This window comes from Ambystoma mexicanum, chromosome 3q, assembly GCF_040938575.1.
Source record: "Ambystoma mexicanum isolate Mex_15411 chromosome 3q, UKY_AmexF1_1, whole genome shotgun sequence".
Lineage (NCBI taxonomy): Eukaryota > Metazoa > Chordata > Amphibia > Caudata > Ambystomatidae > Ambystoma > Ambystoma mexicanum.
The window spans coordinates 1,008,369,732-1,008,385,416 of record NC_090926.1 but is presented as its reverse complement, the minus strand read 5'-3'; positions in this window follow the sequence as shown (position 1 = coordinate 1,008,385,416).

Here is a 15,685-nt window from a genome sequence, read left to right as displayed (position 1 = left end):
TAGAAAACCTTGAGTGTAAATGTTATTTGGATACTTGTATGTGTGGATTTCGATGCTACAGCTCTACAGCTCACATTTACCACTCCTGAGATAAGTCTAGCTGCTCAGTCACTCAACTTGTGTAGTACAGACCTATACCAATAGGTGGGTTACCTACCAAGAGGCCAAGACTGGTGTAGTTTCCCACAGGGTTACTGCATCAAATCTTGCCTAACACTTGTCCAGTGCCACATGCATTATGGATATTGAAGCCCATAGTGGTTTTGGTTCTTTCATATTCAGTTAGTTTTTAATTCTTTGATGAATTGAGAGTTTCTAGGCTGGGGTACAGCGAGTTTACAAATTTCACTTGTCATTTTGCCATTTTTAATGGCGTTCTAGCCCAAGGGATTGGAGGTACATCGGCTGCAGCAGGTAGCTTGCCTTATTTCCATTTTGCCCCCTGCTAACACCAGAGCTATAACCATGAGAATGGGGTTGAGTTCTTTTTATTCATGTGGGGTGCATTAAAGGCCCAAAGCAGAAATCCCCTTCAACCAAAAACCACATTTAAACAGTGCTACAAAAACGGCTGTGCTTTTGTCTTCCTGGCATATGTGTGGCGAGCATTGAACACTGCCACCCAAAGAATGGCTCTGCATTTGCTTCACTTTCAGTTGTATCATAAGAAAATGACCGGCATTCAGAACGGCACTACATTTGCTGTTCAGTCGTCTGAATACTAAAGTTGCGCAAGGCATTCAAGACAGCCCTGCATTTGTTCTTTCTTTCATCTAAAACACCACAAAGTTATATGTTCCACTGAAACACAGCCTTGTGTGCTTATTCCATACGAATGCCAACAAGTTAGGTAATACATTCCAAGAAAGGCATTGTCTAACTGATAAATCACATAGAGAGCAAAGAGTTCTGCATTTCACTGGACACGGTTTTTGTTTCCCTTTGATGTCAACCATTGCGCTCAAATTACTGCAATGAATGAAAGAAATAGCGTGGCTTTTTCTCCCTTCTGTGTCAAAATCAAAGAAATTCTGTGCAGTGTCCCTTTGTGTCCATGAACCAACAGTACATGTAAGACCCCCCAAAATATTAATTGAAAGACAATCCCGTGGTCTGCAGAACCGCATTTGCAACTTGAAATGAAAGGCCTGCACACGTGTGAGTCTGGTCTTTGGAAAATAAGGAAAATGTTGTTTAAAAGTCAAATAGAAGCTTTTTGCTTTCACAGAGATATCATTGAATATGTGGGTGGGTGTTTGGCTACATAATGTACATTATATTTGTCCCCACAAGATTTGGTTACCTTGGAAAAGACTCAGAAACCAGTAAAACTGGGCTTTTAGCCCAGTCACAAAATTCAATGGCCAGCCTTGCCTCCCACTGAAAAGTCACATCCATGAGTGATCTGGCCCACAATGGCAAATGAGGTGGCCGAGAGTGTGAGGATTCACTGCCCTGCTAGACTAGCAGGCAGTCCTGGAAGAAGGAACAAAGGATGCCATTATGGCCTGTGCGTGACCAAGAGGTGAGATTTCCTCCAGCACCCACTCTGAAGGAGGAACTGTCAAACTTTAAAGGGCATCATAAAAGTCCTTTGTTGCAAGCTGAGCTTTGCGGAGACAGTTTGCTGTGAGGGTCTGCAGCACCGCCCACATATGTGAAAATCCTCCCTATTGACATTAAAGGACTTCTGTATTTTAAGACATTTTTCCCAGCACCCTGAATAAGTAGTAATTTTGTATTTTGCTAGTTGTCCATGTGATTTTTAGATGAATGTAAAGAGACCAAGTACAGATGAAGAAACAAGTAGGGATGGAAGCAAAGCCATCACCAGAAATACAATTGACTACCATGCACCATTGTCGATAATTATCGGAGAAGACTAAGAAAAAAGCAGAGAGTAGAAAGCAGGAGGAAGCGAAGTTAGTGCTGAAAAAGTTGTCAAAACTAGCCATAGAGGGTATTGACAAGTGGTAAAGGTGTGATGACACAAGAGATGCGACCAGCGCAGCAAAGCAATGTAATGTACCCTATAGATCAGAGTGGGTATAATATTTGGCCATGAGGGAGAGGGAATGGACCAAGGGGAGGACAAGTTGGATTCTAAAACCCGCAGGGAGAAGGAGGATTTAATGTTGGGATTGTGGAAGGATAGGCAACATGGGCAAGAACATGTAGAAGTAGAGGGGGCATGCAGCAAAATGGACACACTCCAAGAAGGGCAATGGGATATGTTCCACAATGTAATGCAGAACCACAGGAGTATTATACACAAGGTCACACACAGAATCGGAAACGTGCGCCGCAACTACAGCAAACACAGCAAGCTCCATTACAAAAACAACTGCCACAAAGCCAACCACAGCAAGTGCCTGTGCAAACACAACAGGTACAAATGCAGCAAGCACAGACACAACAGGTAATTGGTACCAGAATGGAATACGAACGTAGGAGTCCCGCAAACATCCACACCTACATTAGGTAATGTGGCCGTGGTAGGAGGAAATCCTTTCAAAGGTACAGGGATTAATTTATTTCCACAATAGGACAGCCCACAAAATGACCTCATGTGCTCAGTACTATCAGTGTCACCAGACCCCCAAGAGGAACCAAGGGTCAAAGTGATGATAGGAGCCAAGACATTTTAGTTTCTTGTAGACACTGGAGCAACTTGTTCCTTTGTCCGTGAAGGAAAATACCCAATGTCAGGTATTGCCATGAATGTGCAGGGATTCTCTGGGGTGATGAGCTTAGTTCCTTTTACAGACTAATTACCAGTCTATAGGATAACACAACATGCCTATGCCATTATTATATTCTCGGCCGACACCAGTTAACATAATATGGCGTGACTTGATGACAAAACGTAATATGACGACATCTTATACTGACAAAGGAAAAGTGCGCTCCACTCCAGAGATACATTAAATGAATGTGAAAGAGTTTATATCAGCCTTTACAGGCCAGAAGGCAATATGAGGAGTCCCTTTAGATCCAGAGGTATTTTTGTATGGAGTGACTGTTTTATTATTGTGGTAACCTAAGCTGATAGGTAAAATATTGAGACTACCTGAAGAGTTTTTGTTCAAACCGAAAATACCTATGGATGAAATGTTATGCCCTTACAGTTTGAAGCAGCAGTGGTCAGAGAAGAAAGGGTGGTTGTACATGGAACAGATGATGATGATGGAAGAGGATGGAGAGCAGTGATAGCCCTCAGTGAAGGATACAGGTTGACAGACTTGACAGACAAGGTGCTATTTAGGGATAATTATTCAGATGATGAATTTGTATTTTTCATAAGTCTTACTTATTTAAGTGGAGAATAGAGAAATATTGCAGAGAATGCCGATGGTAAAAAATAAACTGTTATATTTCCCGGAAGATTTAGAAAAATTGACAAATACTTTATGGACTACCAGTCCATATGACGTGTGTCTATTGAAAGGCATAGGAGCACTTACAATGAAGCTTAAACCAGGAGCAACTTTGGCATGAGCAAAGCAATATCTTATGTCCAGAAAAGCGGATGAAGGTATATTTGAGACAATTTCCACTTTAATGAAGCTTGGAAAATTGGTGCCATCTGAGTCCCCCATGTAACACAGCTGTGTACCCAGTAAAGAAATCAACTGGGGGGGGTCATGGAGATTTATTCAGGATCTCCGGCCCCTAAACAATATTGTTGAAGCAGAGTTTCCTTTAGTTCCAAACCCTGCTACAATATTATGCTACATCCCATCTAAGGGCAAATATTTTACAGTCATAGATTTAACAAATGCGATCTTCTCAATTCCTCTTCATGAGGACTCACAAGATTTCAGTTCCTTCTTATATAGAAATATCCGCCTGAAACGTACTTCTTTAACAGGGTCCTCCAGATGGACGTGGGTAATGTACAGATTTTAAGTGCAATAATTCAGTATGTGGGTGACATATTAGTGTGCAATTAGACAGAGGAAAGATCAGAAGACTCAGCTAGACTCATGGCCATATTAGCAGAAAAAGGATACAAGGTAGACAAGGAAAAGCTACAATATTGTCAGGAAGAGGTCCTGTGTATAGGACAGTTAATCTCTCAAGAAAGGAGAAAAGTGACACCTGAAAGAGCAATAGCAATTATGAAGACTTCGGAACCTAAAACAGTGAGGGAAATCCCTATCTAACTACTGCAGGGCCTGGGATTTTCGATTACAGTACATATATTCAACCATTTTAAAAGGAGTAAAAGAAGCACAGGTAGACAAAAATAATATAACATGGACAAATTAAATGAAGGATTTGAAGAATTAAAAAAGACAATCAGTACAGCCCGTTTGCTAGGAATTCCAGGTTTTCATGAAGAATTAAAAGTATTCTCCCATTCAAATGGAGAAGTTATGACAGCAGTGCTCACACAGAAAACAACATTTGGACATGGACTCAAACCACAAGCATACTATAGTGGGATTTTAGACCCAGTAATGAAAGGACATAACCCTTGCGAACAAGCTTTAGCTGCTGCTGCATTTGCTATTGAAAAAGCTTCAAGTATTACAATGGGGTGTTCAGTGACAATTTTTGTAGAGCACGCATTATTTGCTATTCTAGAGAAACCTGAAAGTACATTAACTACACAAAGAGCATCAGGATACAAGGTAATTATTTCGAACCCTACAATCAAAATTGTTAGATACAGAATAGTGAACCCAGCAACATTCGTAGAAGAACCAGTAGGAAAGGATGATTATGTACATGACTGCACAACGTATACTGAGTTCTATTATCACATTCCCAGTGCAAGGGAAAATGCTCCCGGAGGGGGGAATTCTCTTTATTGAAAGTTCTTCAAAAATTGACAATACAACTGGCGCGAGGCATACTGAATCAGTAGTAGTATAGCTGAACTGAGAAGGTTAATTTGAAGCAGTGACAAGCGCGAGATTTCCTTCGCATTGTTCAGCACAGGCTGCAGAATTAGTGGCACTCATAGCCGTGCTTCAGAGATTGGAAGATGAGGAAATTACGGTGTACTCTGACTCCGCCTATGTGATGTCAACTGTACATGCAGATTTGTCACGCTGGAAAAGGAGGGGCTTCCTCCATGCAGACGGCCCACCAGTGAAACATGGGGCCCTACTGGATTAGCTTATTAAGGCACTAAGACTCCCTTTGGCTATCGCAGTCATAGAATGTGCAGCACATACCAAAAGAACAGACACGATTTCTCACATTAATTTAGAAGCCAAAAGGCAGCATATTTCCCAAACATTTCTGATTTTGAAGCGAAAAGTGTTACAGACGATGTGTGTTAGTAAGGAGGGTGTTAACATGCTGTCTGTTGTTCATTTAATTGAGTTACAAGGACAAGCTCCACAGGAAAAGCAAGACCTATGGAGAAAGCAGGTGTGTTCTTTATCCATTACTGAGGCAATCTGGGGGCAGGAAAGCACTGTAAAGCCAGTTATGCCTCTAGCATTATTGAAGGTAGCTCTGGAGCAGCTTCACTACCCTGTGCATATGACTCGAGAGAGTCTTGCTGCTACAATTGCAGAATATTGGATTTCACCAAATTTATTAGAACATATGGCACCGTTTATTGCAAATTGCATCATGTGCCAGAAATATACTTCAGGGCACACTTTGCAAATAGTGAGAGGAGCAATCCCTAGACCCAATGGCCTGTTTCCACATCTACATATAGATTATGTGGACATGTTGCAGCCGTGCAATGGATATAGGTACATGTTGGTTGTGATATGTCCCTTTCCAGATGGATTGAGGCAGGTCCATGTACGCACCCCAATGTCACATGCGCGGCCAAGTTCCTTGTGCGTGAGTTGTTCCAAAGATGGGGTGTATGCCAAGTCCTGCGGTCTGACCATGTACCACACTTTGTAAATGAACTATTTGAACCAGTTACTCTTTTATTAGGTATAAAGCACAAGTTCTTTTATGCCTATCACCCACAGGCGAATGGGATCTGTGAACGTTTAAACAGACTCCTTAAAGAGAGAATAGCCAAGATTAAAAAAACTTTAAAGAAGGGGTGGTTACATTATCTACCCCTTGCATTATATGCACTGCGAAATCAGCCTGGCTCTGATCACCACCTAACTCCTCAGGAGTTGGTGACTGGACGCCGAATGAGAACACCTCTGGCTCCTCCTACTAGGGTAGAAACTGATTCCAGAGTAGAACAAAGACATTAGGTGATGAGATGAAAGATTATTTGCCAACCTTGACCTCTAGTGTCTCCTTTATTTCTCAACAGATCAAGAACTGGAGGGAGTGGTCAAAGAGGAGTGAAGAAGACAGCCAGCCAATTGATCCCAACTGTCTTTTGAAGCAACCTAGTTTATATTCTGGAGACCAGTAGCTGTTAAGAAAATGTGTCTGCACTTGGAATATACCCCGTTTTGATGGACCTTATGAAGTAGAAGAAGTTACTCCCAAAGCCGTCAACCTACAAGGAAGGCGAGCCTGGCTTCACCTGCACGACATAAAACCGTATAAAGGAGAGACCTCGCCCCCTCCTGCATCTGCTGACCGTGAAGCAAGAAAATAAATTTACATTTATTAATTTATAAGGCGCTCAATGGATCCGGAGGCATGATGGCGCATACAGACAGAAAACCACATACAAATATACAACATAAAACATAAAATGAGGTCAAACGGTAAAAATCAATGAGTCCATAGCTGTGGGAGATCAGTTCAATACAATATTTAAGTCAGTGTTGATGATTCAACTTGATAATTTTATGCAAAAACAAGGGTAGGCTACTAGATCCGCATCCCACTACAATGCAGTCCGTGTTCTCTGAGCTGCACCAGTTCTCGATCTGTATTCTCCTAAGGACCTTCAGGTCCTGAGGTCTAACACAGTTGGGTATCACTTTTCGATTAAGCCAAGCTAAGATTTTGTTCTTAAGGGACTCCCTGGATTCAGATTGAGCTGGTTTCTTAACATTTGTAATGACAACATTTCTGGGATCCGAAGCAAAGCGCCTAAGCTTATAGTCGGTAATTTTCGCCATAACAGAGTTCTTAATCCGTACATCCTTGTACTTTGAAAAGTCCATGATCTCAGCAGACTTATTGATCTTGGGCATGCAATAGGGACTGCTGGTTTCACTTGCCGCATAGACCTCAATGGCGGAAACTCAGAGGTGTCAGTTTGACAGCCCTGATGTAACCCCTGCTGAATAGCTGTTGTTTGTGAGTATTTATCCATTGTGTTATTTGCAGGTTTTAGTGACTTATGGGGGCTTGGTATATCCGGCTCATGAGATTTTGAGCCCACCAATACCACCCAAGTCTGAAATTCTGCGAGGTTTGAAAAGGCTGCTAGGTTCAGCAGTAGCTGGTTCCTATGGAGCAGCCACATGTCAGGAACCTTAGATCCATCCAACCCCCTCTCAGAAGTGTTTGGAATCATGAATCCTGACTGCCCCATTTTTGAAGATTGGTAACCTGATGCCGATTGGGCACTCATCTGATTTTAGGCTTCTGATTCATCAGGTGCCTCGATCTTAGCGTGCCCCCCTTCCTCTGCATCAGGATCATCAAACAGCTTAAGTGCAGGTGGTGTAGGGGACTGCGTACATAGTTTTATAGTGTTCCCACTCTTCCCAGATGCACCCATTTCATTTTTATTTTTGCTGGACAGAAGATTGTTAATAAGGAGCTTGTCCATCTGGGGCTTTAATCTCCTTTTTGCACTTAGAGCAAGAACCTCAGAGAATCGACTGCCTCTCCCCCGGGGAGCCAAAGAAGGTGAACAGGGGGAAGGGACACCCTCCACAGCATATTGAGGACTAGAAGTCTCCATGTTCTCTTAGTCTTTGTGCAGGACAGTGGCCTTATCCCCACTTACGATGCTCTTTGGTGTCAGACCTGAAATTACTGACAACAGAACTGCAGTGAAGGTGCAGAGGCACTAAACCAGCACCAGTGGAAAAAGAGCAAAGGAGCAACGGGAGCTTACTCGACTATGATGCTCCCAGGCACGTCAGAATCCTGAGACGAAGGGCTCTGTGCGTGCTACGAACTGCACAAACAGCTTATTCCCGCGTGTTACCGCAGGCCGCCGGCAGTGAGTAGCTGAAGGAACAAGAGGCGAAAAACAGCCAGAGATCAGGAACTAGGGCGTCGCCGGTCCCCAACCACTGTATGACGCCGCACTCACGCCGCTGGTAAACGCTGACACCTCGCCAACAAGCTCGGCTCGCCGTGCCTGTGCTCCGTCACAGCGAGAGTAGAACTCAGAGTTCCGAGTAAAGCATCCTACAACAATAGAGGCAACGTCAGGCCGCACCGCCTAACACGGCCGCATCCGATGTTATGAAGTTAGGATACTAACTGCAGGTTGCCTAACACAAGCCTTCATTCTGTGCATGCAGACAATGGGCCTGATCACGACTTTGGTGGTAATGCCGGCGGTATTACCACTGGCGGTATTAGCCCTACCGCCGAACTCCCCGGCGCTAATAGCGCTGGATCACGAGTTTGGCGGTAATGTAATTCCCCATTCCCCATTGAGCCCATTCGGGAATGCCCCATTCCCCATTGGGCTCAATGGGGAAAATTCACGCTCTTACCGCCGGCGGATTTCCCGCTGGCGGTAATAGAGCAAATCTTCAGCGGATTTCCCCCCAGCCAAAAGCTGGGGCGAAATCCGCCAAAGTCCTGATTTGGCGGACCCTTAAATCCGGCGGTAATAGCGCTACCGCCAGATTTAAGGGTTACCGCCAAAGTCGTGATGAGGCCCAATATCACTTACTAAGAGCAAGGATAAAGAATCTATGAAGTACACAAACACTCGGGAATAAAAACAGACATTTCTTAAATCTAATAAGGAATGGATGGACTTGCAGGTATTCTGGAACTATTTTAGATAGAAACAAGAGTGGGCCTCGTTATGACCCTGCCGTTAACCATGGCGCTATTAGCATCATGGTTGACGCCGGTATTTTACCAACTCCGCCATGGTGAATGGCGGAATTCCAAGGTTGGCGGGGTGGGAATTCCCCATTCACCATTGGCCCTTCCCCATTCCCATTTTTGCCCCCATAGGGCTCAATGGGAATGGGGAAGGCAGTAATTACAGTACCACAGATTGCGGTACCGTAATTACCTCGAAAGGGTCGGGACCCACAAAGGGACCTTGTAATTAGGCGGTAAGGGTTTAACAGTGCCAACACCTTTTACAGCGCCGTTAACCCCTTACCGCCTGGGTCGTAATGAAGCCCAATGTGTTGAAGTACCGGACCCAAAAAAGAAAACCAGCATACTGCATTTCCTATGCTGCCAATCATATTAAATTTACACACATTCTTGTATGCTGTTTTTACTTACATATTACAGTCTTTCCCAGTTCTGATAAGATGACACATGGACATTGTGACATTTCTTGGGAATCTTAAAAATAATCATATCATTTTCAGAATCACAGGCAATTTAGCAGTTTCTTTTATATAAAAGTGTGATTTACAAAGAATTACAAAATTAGATATTGAATTTAAACAAGAGGGGAAAGTTTAAAATATAAGAGACTCACTACCATCAACAAAATCAATGGTTTTTCTGGAATGATAATATTGACTTCTTTCGGCCTCCTGATTTGTCTTTTTTTCCTTATTTTTCCTTATTATTATGGCATTTAGACACATAATGATTAAAATAATGATTAAAAGCACAAGTACGATCTTCCATTTTTTTTATTAAGCAAATTGTTCGACTTAAAGAGATTTGGGTAAAGATAATGAAAATATAAATACATATCTTTATCATGTGGTATCAGCACATGAAGGAGCTTGGAGAAAGACCGTCAGATGAAAGCTGCTATATATGTTCTCTCATCACCTATGCCATGAACACAGCCAGAACATTCATTGCAAGAGAGATGCCTGCACATAATGTGGAGTGCCTCAGCCATCTAGCAGCATGCACAACCAGAGGACAGTTCAAAGATGGGCAACCCTGCGATGGCGATCAACGAGAACATTTCCATATCAAGATGCTTATGTGAATACACAAAAGATGGAAAACGGGATAGGTTGGACAAGCAAGAGGCTTGTATGCTCATCACTGACTGAAGAAAATGTCAAGGTTGTTGAAATGAAGCGGATGGAATGTTCAGACATAGTGTGAAAATCAGGAGTACCAGGATGCTGGGAGAGACCTCATCTACTGGTGTGTGGACGAGTTCCCACCAGTAAAGGATGGGAAGAAGGAATGTTATCTTGCACCGCACACTTATTGAAGAAGAAACCAGTAAGCATAGTGCAAATAGTAAATTATATATGCCTGAAAGTCATGGGTCAAGTATTCTAAGCTACTAACATGGGTGGACAATGAAGCAGGACCAGTGTCTATAATGCCAATCAACAATGCAACAACATGCTTCAGGAACTCATGTCTGGTTGGAGAACATAAAGGACGTTAGCAGATAGTCGAAGTACCAGGAATGAATGGAGGAACTGCCGTTTTGATGGATCGATATTGAGCCTGTGCATCCAGAGTTTATATGCCGCTGCCCAAAAATTGAGGAAGAATATGTTCTATTGTGATCATACATGTTCCTGCATTAGTGATTCTCCAAAGTAACCTTCATATTGATGAGTTCCGAAAAATAAATGAACACCAGAGAAACCTCTGTCGGCTGAAGAACTATTTCTCATCAAAGTCAAGAGAAGCCTATAACGATTTTCCAGATGAGCATACATTATTCATCAAAACGACAATGATAACCACATCCATATTTATGCCAGGACTCCAGACTGCAGTGGATACGAAGTGGCTGCAGATCACCAGATGGGAGCTGTTACAAATGATTAATGCGACAATAAAATAATTTAATGCAATCCAAGAGGAGAGGAACTGAGGGCCGTCACGCTTATGACCCTCCAGAACAGGTATGTCCTGGACTTCATTAGAGTAATGGAAGGAGGTGTGTGTGCTATGGTCAGGTATTCTTGCTGTACATTCATACCTTCTAAATATGAAGCAAATGGAAACTTGACAGAAGCAATAACTATGCTGACAACCCTGCATATGAAGATGGAGGATAAAGTTGATGACGTTTAATGAGACAGAAGGTGATGACTGGTTTTTGTCTCCGTTTTCATGGATTCCAACTTGGCTGGCAAATGCCTTCAAGCAACTTCAAGCTACTTGGAGCAGTACTAGTGTTGGTACTGCTAGTATTCTGTCTTATAAGGATCATGTTAAGACAATGCAAGAAGACAGCTAAGAAAGCTATTGGGATAAAGATAATGATCAGTGTGAATGCTGACCATACACCACATACTGAAGACGCCACCCTTGAGAACAAAGAAGAGCTTAGATAATGATCAGTGTGAATGGTGACCATACACCACATACTGAAGACGCCACCCTTGAGAACAAAGAAGAGCTTGCTGGCACAACCAGAGATGAATAAGAACTATATTGGGCATTGGGTATTCTGTCAACCAACTGGCGAATGCTGCCACATGAACTGGAGTGTGGATGAGCATATAAAGAATGCAGGTGACCTGAGGGGGGTGACAACAGTATGGATCCCAATGAAACCAAGGTATGAAGAGAAGATGAAGAAGATTGAAGAGGAAGAAGTAGTCGAGGACTCGACCATAGGGGGGAATGTAGAGGAGCAGGTAGACACGTCATCCCCAGATCCTGCCACCTCACCTTCATCATATTGGAATTGCAGGAGAAGAGCCCTGTGTGGGACACCAGGTGTAATCCCTACCACATCGAGTGTATGAGAGACGGTATGCACTCAGACAACCATATCGAATGTGCCCTCGCACTGAAAGAGAGGAAGGATGTCTGCACACACCATTTGACATCGAAAAGCTATAAGTGAAATCTGACGAGAGCAGTGTGGCGTCATGCGGGAAAGATACGAAGAGGCACTGAAACGATTTGCAAGTACTTAATGAATGAATATGTAACTAGAATGATAAGAGAAACATGTAATCAAATAGGAAGAAATCATAGACACTAAAGAAATAAGCGAGAAGAGATGAAGTAAATATATATACGCAGAAACGCCAAGTCGCGGAGACATATTGAAGCTTGCTGCAAAAGAAAACATATCGTGGCTAGGGCGGCCATGATGGAAAGATGGACATCAGATTCATGTTGAAACCAATCAAGCTACCTCAGAGACAGACTAGGACATCAGAGTCAGGAGATGCCGGGAAACCGCTGTGTGTGTGAAATAAAGAGGAGCCTATTGGCCTAGGATCAGTGATACCACATCAGGAATAATTGCACCGCACAAAAGGAGTCAAGAGGATAGGCCATGTATGTAACATACATTTCTCTTAGATTAAGCCAGGAAGAAAACATCTGCAAGAGCCAAGTATTGGACAATCAAAGATGCAAAAAGCCTATGCAAGCTGGAGTGAGCAAGTATCCAGAGCCCAAAAGGAGTAATGACACCCAGCTTAATTAAATCAAATAGCAGCAAATAAAAGGTCAAGATAGACAAAATTGTGGTCCCCTCACACATGATTCAGAAGTCGAAAACAAGGTATAATCATTAAGCTCCAGACAATGATAATGGTGGACCTACACTGCCTTGAAAGTCCAAGAACAGAGAACAGGCTACAAGGCCAACTATAAAAAAGTAGCCTTGGTTTGGGGCCTGACCGATGAGAGATGATAGACTAATTGAGAAAGTGGATAGTAGTCTGACATTGCTCTCGGCACCTGAGTTTCTGTTTGCTTACGTGCTGCGAACAAGCCAAAAGTGCAAGGTTGACAGAGGGTCTATGTAGTGTAAGAGAGGCACGGTATTGCAAATATTACACTGACACAAAAGATACAATTTCAAAACCTTTATTCAGTTTTCGGGGTTTGGAAAAACTTCTACTTTGCCCTATAGCTATGATGGGAGTAGTCTCTACCATCAAATAATAAAGAAACGCAGTCCTAGTCAGTCTTGTCAAATCAAAGATGGCCTATACTAACAAAACTTAATGCCTGCCCTATCTCTTATACAAAAAGTGTGTAAAGGGGAATATGTATGCAAAGGGTTGGTCAGCAAGGAATAAGGTGCTCCCCGTACACAGGATGACACACTCTGGCTCAGGTTATCAAAATAAAGGTAGTTCAAAAACGTGGATCTAGGCCTTCCAAGGTAAAGTCACTCATTCCAGTTTTCTGAATTTCTTTCAGAGTTCAACAAAAGGTTCATGCAGGTCTCCCTCGGTCAGGCTCGGACATCTCAAAGCAAAAAGTTCACATATGTCTGCTTCGGTCAGGCTCGGACCATTCAATCACAGCAGTTGCAGGGGTTTGCTTCCCCAAGCTTAATTCACATTCTTTAGGGGTTCCCTTCCCCTAATTTATCACACTTCCGGTCTCCCTCAGCCGGGCCCAGAGCTTTTCCTGATGTCAATGACTTTCAAATGTGCAAGGCTTTTACTATAGACCTCTGCAGGACCACTTCGACTTTCCCTTCAGCTCAGACTCTTGTGTTATTTGCCCCATTGTCTCTTGGTCTGGGCAGTTTGGTATCACAAGCACAAAAGTTCAGCCTTCACCTTTCGCTTGCCCTTTTGTCGGGGTTATTCTTGATCATTACGCATTTTTAGAGTTCATTCACTTTGTCGCTTTATAACAAATGTTTCACCATTCGCAGAGACTTTCGAGTGGGTTACTTCCTTTCGCCGGACCACTCCGCTACTCTGTATCACTGGCTTCACAGTTATCAGTAATTTAAAATTCCCTACAGGTATGCCTTTCTTTGCGTCTCATCCACATGCATGCAGCCTTCAATTGTGAGATATAGTGTTAACACACACCAGCCTTTCATGTCACTCGCCAACTCACTGGCTGTGTGCATTCCTTTCTGGTCTTTTGCGGTTTTAATTCAAGAGTCGAGATTAATACCACAGGCTTGGCCTCACCTCCCCAACTTTATTGTTCACCAAGGGGGGTCGCTGGCGTCCTTCAAACACAATGCAGTCTTCTTGTCTGGGATTTAGCCTTCTCTGTGTATCTTTCGGGGCTCTTCGGAGGCAACAACCTCCTGCAGGGATCTTCTGGGATTCTCTACCCTTTGCTCTCGTCCCTCTGTCGGTCGCTCTACTCCATCCAGTAGGTTCGCCTTCACCCCAGACATTCTGCTCCTTCTCGGGTTCCACCTTACTCAGAGTGTTCTGTCTTTTATCCATGTGGGGAGAGCTAATGGGTATCAGATGTATTAATTATTGTCAAGTGCCTGACTTTGTCTGACCCGATTAGCGGGACATGTTCAATGAGTTATGTCAGGGTTAGCCTCTTTAATCTCAATCACTCTCTTCCTCGGCCCTGTGTTTTTGTGGAAAAGGGGGGGGGGGTAAACGATCACAACCTCTGACATGTAGATGAGGGCACAGATGAATCTCTTGGGACAACAAGACAGTCCCTACCCTGCACAGAAAGGGTTCCAGTTTATCCGTATGATACAATCTGCATAGCCTCATTGCAAGTAGATATCAGCCTTGACTCTTGGGTATAGCACTTCATCTCAATGGAATATAGCTGTACCCCACCTGAGGTGTGGCCGCCCACCCGCATACATCTGCAACAATTCACTACTCTACTTCATAATGCACATCACCTTTGCCAAAAGAATGCAGCTGTGTTCCACTAAAAAATGTGGTCCGCTGGGCACATAATGAGGTTCTTTGACTCACCTTCTCTCCTAATAGCCTATCACAGCACCCATCCATTAGCAAGAACTCCATGCATCGCTAGCAGGAATTTAGCCGCCCCTACCTATCTTCACTATCTTCATGCTGGCTAAAATGCACACACGTGATCTAAAATCCTCCTTTCAATTCTCTTACCCCAGACTTCGGTCCTCCAAGAGCATTCACCCACAGTGCTTTTAGGTTACACCAATGGCATTAGGTGCCATACAAATGCCATATAACATAACTTAAGAAAGGTGTCGACTATGACATGACTGAAGAAAAAAAAGACGGGTTTCGCAATACTTGACCAAGAATACAAAAATGTGAGGAGCCTGGTGATGGGTACTTTAAGAAAAAAGAATACATTAGGCAGAGATGCCATTGTCTTGGGGAAGCTTAGTGGTAGAAATATGCACACTGTGATGTATGTATCTCGCCTTCACAAAAGCAGACCGGAATTATTCCGTGATTGAAAGATAGACTTTGGACTTTCTGTGGGCTCTTGAACCTTAGGTAGAAAACGCGCCCTACATAAAAACCACAAACCCTAAGTGATGGTACATAACCAGGGGTTGATAGGGGATCTTGTGGCAAAGCTGTCCGATTGGCTTGAAGATGCATCAATAATAGTTTCTGACTAAATGCATTCCAAGAAATTCCAATGAAGAAGCAGGGTTGCTTTTACCCATGCATGTTGAAACTGTTTGTGATGGAATTGACACTGAATGTGAGGTGACATTTGTGGGTGATTGATCAGTGCCTTACCAGGCATTAGTACCCGGCACTAGCGGTGCAACGGGAATACAGCGTGGTGATTGGCTCATTTGCGAGCCATACCACACAGTATTCCCTTGTAAGCCATGCGTGGCGGCTACTCTGTTCCCGGCGAGGGGCGTGGCAGCCCCTCAGCCAATGAGGAGGCTCGAAATGGGGCAATCCCCGCTCTGAGCCTCCCAATGTCTGGAGGCTGACTTCGTCCCCCACCGGGGACTCAGGTAAGACATTTTCTT